This window comes from Megascapheus bottae, chromosome 7 (genome assembly GCF_031878675.1).
Source record: "Megascapheus bottae isolate mThoBot1 chromosome 7, mThoBot2.hap1, whole genome shotgun sequence".
In the NCBI taxonomy this organism is placed as follows: domain Eukaryota; kingdom Metazoa; phylum Chordata; class Mammalia; order Rodentia; family Geomyidae; genus Megascapheus; species Megascapheus bottae.
The window spans coordinates 10,688,125-10,693,813 of NC_143515.1; the positions used below are offsets into that span (position 1 = coordinate 10,688,125).

The 5,689-nt window shown below is 41.9% G+C and overlaps 1 pseudogene; it reads left to right on the forward strand.

Moving 5' to 3' along the window:
* The first annotated feature begins 823 nt into the window (after positions 1-823).
* Positions 824-4,404, forward strand: LOC150060304 (large ribosomal subunit protein eL24 pseudogene; annotated as a pseudogene).
* Positions 4,405-5,689: the final 1,285 nt, after the last annotated feature.

The following is a 5,689-nucleotide window of genomic DNA, read 5'->3' on the forward strand; positions in this document are numbered from 1 at the left end:
ACACAGGAGAGAGGTGATCTCAGTGACTGCACAAGCAGAATGCAAGTCACCCAAAGATCCACCCGAGTTCAGGCAAGTCTCAGCCAGTCATGCAGAGAAGAGGAGTGAGGCTTGAAGACAACCCATCTCCAGTTAACCAGAAAAGGCTGGCATGGAGGCATAGCTCAAGTGATTAAAGTGGTGAGCAATTGTGTGCAAGAAAGCTGAGAGTACAAGGCCCTAATTCAGGCCTGAGGCCTAGCAGGAAAATAGTAATGAATTGACAACTTGGCAGAAAAAGATAATGAATTGATAACTTACAAAGTATGGTTGAGGAATTGACCCACCTAAAATTCTTTTGGATGAATAAGAGTAGTATGTGGATTCATTTTTTAATTTTATTTGCCAGTCCCGGGGCTTGAACTCAGGGCCTGAGTGCTGTCCTTGGGCAGAGCTTTACCACTTGAGCCACAGCACCACTTCCAGCTTTTCTATGTATGTGGTACAAAGGAATCAAACCCAGGTCTTCGTGCATGCTAAGCAAGCACTCCACCAGTAGGCCAAACTCCCAGCCCCTGGATTCATTTTTTAACAAAAAACCTATGAGTTGCATGGGGCCCATTGTGACCTTCCATCTCACCACAGCCAATGCAGCACAGTCAACGTGCAAAACAAGTACAAGGTGGGACTGAAGACAGAGAAAGACCACATCAGCCTGGTCAATAGTGCGACTCCTGACGAAGATGCACACCCTACTGGGCAAGTGAAAAAAGGCCTCCTGTGAGAGGCTGGACTTGTCAGTTGTGCAGATTAGAGTCCGGTTCAATGGCAACTGGTGATACAGATGCATATAGCTGGAGATGGAGCAGCAGGGAGGGCCAGCATCGACAGGTTCCAGTACCTGCACACCACCATCCCCCCGAACAGGCCAGTCATAGAAGCATCTGCGGGAGCGAAAATGATTCTACTCACCATCACTTTGGTGACAGCTCAAAACCATATGCAGGAAAGGCTGCAGGTTCAGGCGGGCTGGTTTGATTGCTTCCTTGGTTTAAGTGAAGTGAGTTCAAGTTTAGGAGGTTTATCTTCATTTTGTTTTCATCTTTCTCTCTCCCTCCTCTCTCTCCCTCCTCCCCTCTCTCCCTCTTTCTCTCTCTCCCTCCCCCCCCCTCTCTCATCTCCAAAATATTTTTCCCCAAAACTTCTCAGTCTGTGGTTAGAGTAACTCCAATCGTCCTTGTCACGTGTCCTAATCAGATGGTCACCAGTGGGCATTTCTGTGAGAAAGGCAAAGAATTCTAACTATGTAATGTAAGGTATTAAAGTGCAGTTTCAAACTATGCCAGGCTAATGGAAAATACTGATGTTTCTTAAAAGGGAAAGAAGAAAACAAGTCTTTCAGTTACATGGCTCCTGTTACTGTCCCCCAGCCTCAGGCCCAGAATACTCACTGTCTACTTGGTACTTGCTAGTGGACACACAGGTAGAGATGGACACAAAAAAATCTAGTTTTCTTTGCCCCTTTTTGTAACATGGAAAAGAGTGAAAGGCACATTTCTTATTTGGTAATTGTATTGGAGCCTCAGGTTTCTTCTGATGAGTAATTATGGTCTCCATTAAAAAATGTAAGATTCTTGTTGCATTGGAAGTCAGGTTTTCTGCAAAGAGCCACTTCAAAGGAATGTGATTTCCAGTTCTTCTCATGGGTTTGCACTCTGCCACACATCTTGAACTTTCGCATTAGTATGAAGATTTCCGTTTTGTGAGCTCTTTTGTACCAATTAAAACATTTTTTATTCTGCCTATTCTCATCCCAGGGGGCCCCCCATTACTGCCTCATGGCCACTTTGCTTGTAGACCCCTGGCAATGGCTCACCATCTTTTGCTTGCTTGAACTCTTTCAGTGTTCTCGTTTCCTTTGTTTTCCTGTGCGAGTTCAGGTGGGATGTTTTCTGGCTCTAGTATTTATTCACCAATTTGTACATTATTACCCTTTACTTGGGTTTTAAAAAAATGCCAACCTAAATCTTACATTAAATTTAACTTTGCTCAAAGTTAAATAGTAAAATAGTCTAGAACTAAAGTCAAAATAAACCCAATTGTATTAAAGAATTTCTATTGTAGTTAGAATGAGACCACCACAAAAAGAATAGCCCTTATATATTTAGTAGACTCTGCATTTCCAGGTTTATATTGAATTGTGCGAATCTCAGAGGGAAATGTTTGCAAGGTACTAGAATAATTATCAGAACTCAAAAAGACAATCAGGCTGGGGGAAATATTTTTATAAAGTAAACCAAAAAGAGTCTCTGTTATACAAAAAGCTTATCAAAATTGGAAGGAAACGTATCAAAACTTTAATGTAAATGAGCAAAGGACATGAATAGATGGTTCACAATGAGTCATAGACAAGAGAAAATGTTCAACTTTACTATCTCTTATTGAGATGCAAATTGAAACTGTAATGGGGTAGAGTTTATGCATTTAATTTGAAAAATAAAGTCGATGCTAGTACATATTGGACCTGGTAAAGGATGAATGTGCTGCTATAACTTCTCTTGAGTTCAGATTGCTTATATTTCTGGAGTAATCCTACTTTTCATACTATCACCTAAGGAAATAACAAAAACAGATGATCCTATTCATGTGATTTAAGATCCTCATTAAATGGAGTCAAAATAGGAAATAAGTTAAGCATATATTAAAAAGTAACAATTGCATACATCATTCTATTAATTGTGTAATACATTCAGTCATGATTGTGATTAGTAATAATTTGGCCATGACCAAAATCACTGGAAACTGTTACAGTATGATAGGCTATTTCTCAAGATATAATACCTACTCAAAAGCATGATCCACTATTGAATTTACATAATTGTTATCATCACTGTGAAAGAGGACATGTGCTCTTCTCTTTACCATCTTTCCTCTCGCCGGGCCATCCGCTGCCACCAGGAAGGTCAAGCTCTGCAGTTTCAGCAGGTACAAGATATACCCGGGACACTACACCGGGACCAACGGGAAGGTTTTCCAATTTCTCAATGCAAAATGTGAGTCAGCCTTCCTTTCCAAGAGGAATCCTTGACAGGTAAACTGGACTGTCCTCTACAGAAGAAAGCACAACAAGAGATAATTGGAAGGAATTCAAAAGAAAAGAACCCAACATGCAATCAAATTCCAAAGGGCCATCACTGGTGCATTGTTTGCTGATATAATGGCCAAGAGAAATCAGAAACCAGAAGTTAGAAAGGCTCAGCTAAAGCAAGCTATCCGGGCTGCCATGGGAGCAAAAAAGGCAACAGCAATAGCTGTTGCTAAAGCTTCCACAAAGGCCGCACCTAAGCAAAAAATTGTAAAGCCTGTCAATGTTTCTGCTCCCCAAGTTGGTAGGAAACTCTAATTTGGCAGATCAAACTTTGAAATAAAGATCTATCTGTACCTTTGGGGGGGGAAGATATGTATTTGTGAAAAAGAATTAGAAGATAACAATATGTACCTTTGATCGGATTTTCTTTTCGTTTTATTTCTTGGTTGGTTCTGGGGCTTGAACTCTGGGCCTGAGTTTGTTCCCGAGCTCTTCAGCCCAAGGCTGGCACTCTACCACTTGAGCCCACAGTGCCACTTCCGGTTTTCTTGTGGTTAATTGGAGGTAAGAGTCTCACAGATTTTTGTGCCCTAGCTGGCTTTGAACTGTGATCCTCAGATCTCAGCCTTCTGAGGTGCTAGGATTACATTTTTTTTTTTTGCTAATACCAGGTTTTCTATTCAGTCCCTAATGTTCTCTTAGCTTGTTTGTTCAGATAGTTCCCTACCACTTGAGCCATGCCTCCAACCCAGCTTTTGGCTAGTTATTTTGAAAATGTAGTTCCACAGACTTTTCTCCCCAGGTTGACTTACCTCAGCCTTCTGAGTATCAAGCATAACAGGCATAAGCCACAAGAGTCTGGTTGGATTAACTTTTAAAGTACAATGAATACTAAGATTATGTTGCTGTGCAACATGTACTTTTTAAATATGAGAGTGATGAAAATAATCCAGGTATGGTGACCAAAGAACAGCTAGGCAACAGCTCACCTCTTCTCTATATGCTATACTGCTCCCAAGTAAGCCTTGTTTCCCATTAGTTTTTGCCAACTTTTGTAGAAACATATCATCTTGTGATACCTCATCATACTGAATGGGGTCTGCCAAGCTATATCTCCTCTTCCTTGGAGGCTGATTTTTCTGGACTCTGGTGAAGAACCTTGCATTTATGTGTTCTGTTGCTCTTTCTTGATCTAAATGCTCATCCCGTTACAGAAAGTGCTCAAGATTCTCCAGATTCTGATTTACAGCCTTCAGTCACCAGATACTCAGATTGCATCTAGCTATACTTTCTATCCTTATCAGCTTATTCCTAGCTTCTTGGATGGTGGAGAATAAAGATCATGGTTCAAAGCCTGCCCAGGAAATGTTCATGAGACTCTTATCTCAACAGAAAAAGCTTGTTTTGCTGGTGTCATCCCAGCTATAGCAGGAAATTTAAATAAGGAGAGTTAAAGTCTAAGCCAGCCAGACTGGGAAAAACAAAACAAGAGGGCCAGGAGTTTGGCCTAGTGGTAGAGTACTTGCCTAGCATGCATGAAGACCTGGGCTCAATTCCTCAGTACCACATACATAGAATAAAAGCTGGAAGTGATGCTCTGGCTCTAGTGGTAGAACACTAGCCTTGAGAAAGCCCAAGGACAGTGTTCGGGCCCTGAGTTCAAGCCCCAGGACTGGCAAAAAACAAAAACAAAAACAAAAAAGCAAGGTGCTATCTTAAGAATAATCAGAACAACAAGGCTTAGACATAGCTCAACTAGTAAAAGAAAACAAAAAGCCTACAACAATACCAAACCCAGAGTTCAAACACAAGTACCACCAGATATAAATACACAAGAGCTACAGCACATTTGTGCAAGGCTATGATGACAAGATTGAGCTGAGTGGGGAGCCCCAAAATGTGTGATCTCTACTGATGAATACTGTTCCTCACATTCATATGACATCCCACTGTACAGCTTGCATCCTTTAATCCTGGAGCTTTAACACTTAGCAAAGGTGCTTCTGAAGTTATTGGAAAACATAGGCTTTGGGCTTAAAGGAAAGCTCAGGTAATTTTTCTGCATTGTGATAGGGATGGCCGCTGAATTCACAGTATGTCATCTGAGTCCTTGTCTCCTCTGATCCTAACCCCACCCTGGCCCAGAACCCACAGCTGGGTGCAGCAAGTACCACTGAGGCTCTCCTCCATCATTCTTACCAGGACTTTGGGATTCTGAGCCACACTCTACTTGTGGAGTTGTTTTGCATTTTAACATGATCAAAGTCTGAAAAGAATCCAGGCACCAATGGCCTGTAATCTTAGCTACTCAGGAGGCTGAGATCTGAGGATCATGGCTCAAAGCCAACTGGGGCACAAAAGTCTGTGAGACTCTTATCTCCAATAATCCACCAGAAAATCGGAAGTGGCACTGTGGCTCAAAGTGGTAGAGTGCTAGCCTTGAGCTGAAGAGCTCAGGGACAGCGCCCAGGCCCAGAGTTAAAGCCCCATGACCGACAAAACAAAAAGTCTGAAAAATAAATGAAGTTCTGTGATGATGAGATTCCAGGAATTTATGGTCAGGTACAGGAAATTCTGTGGGAGATGTGGGGAGAGGTCAACCCTTGCAAAGCTGACCTGAAA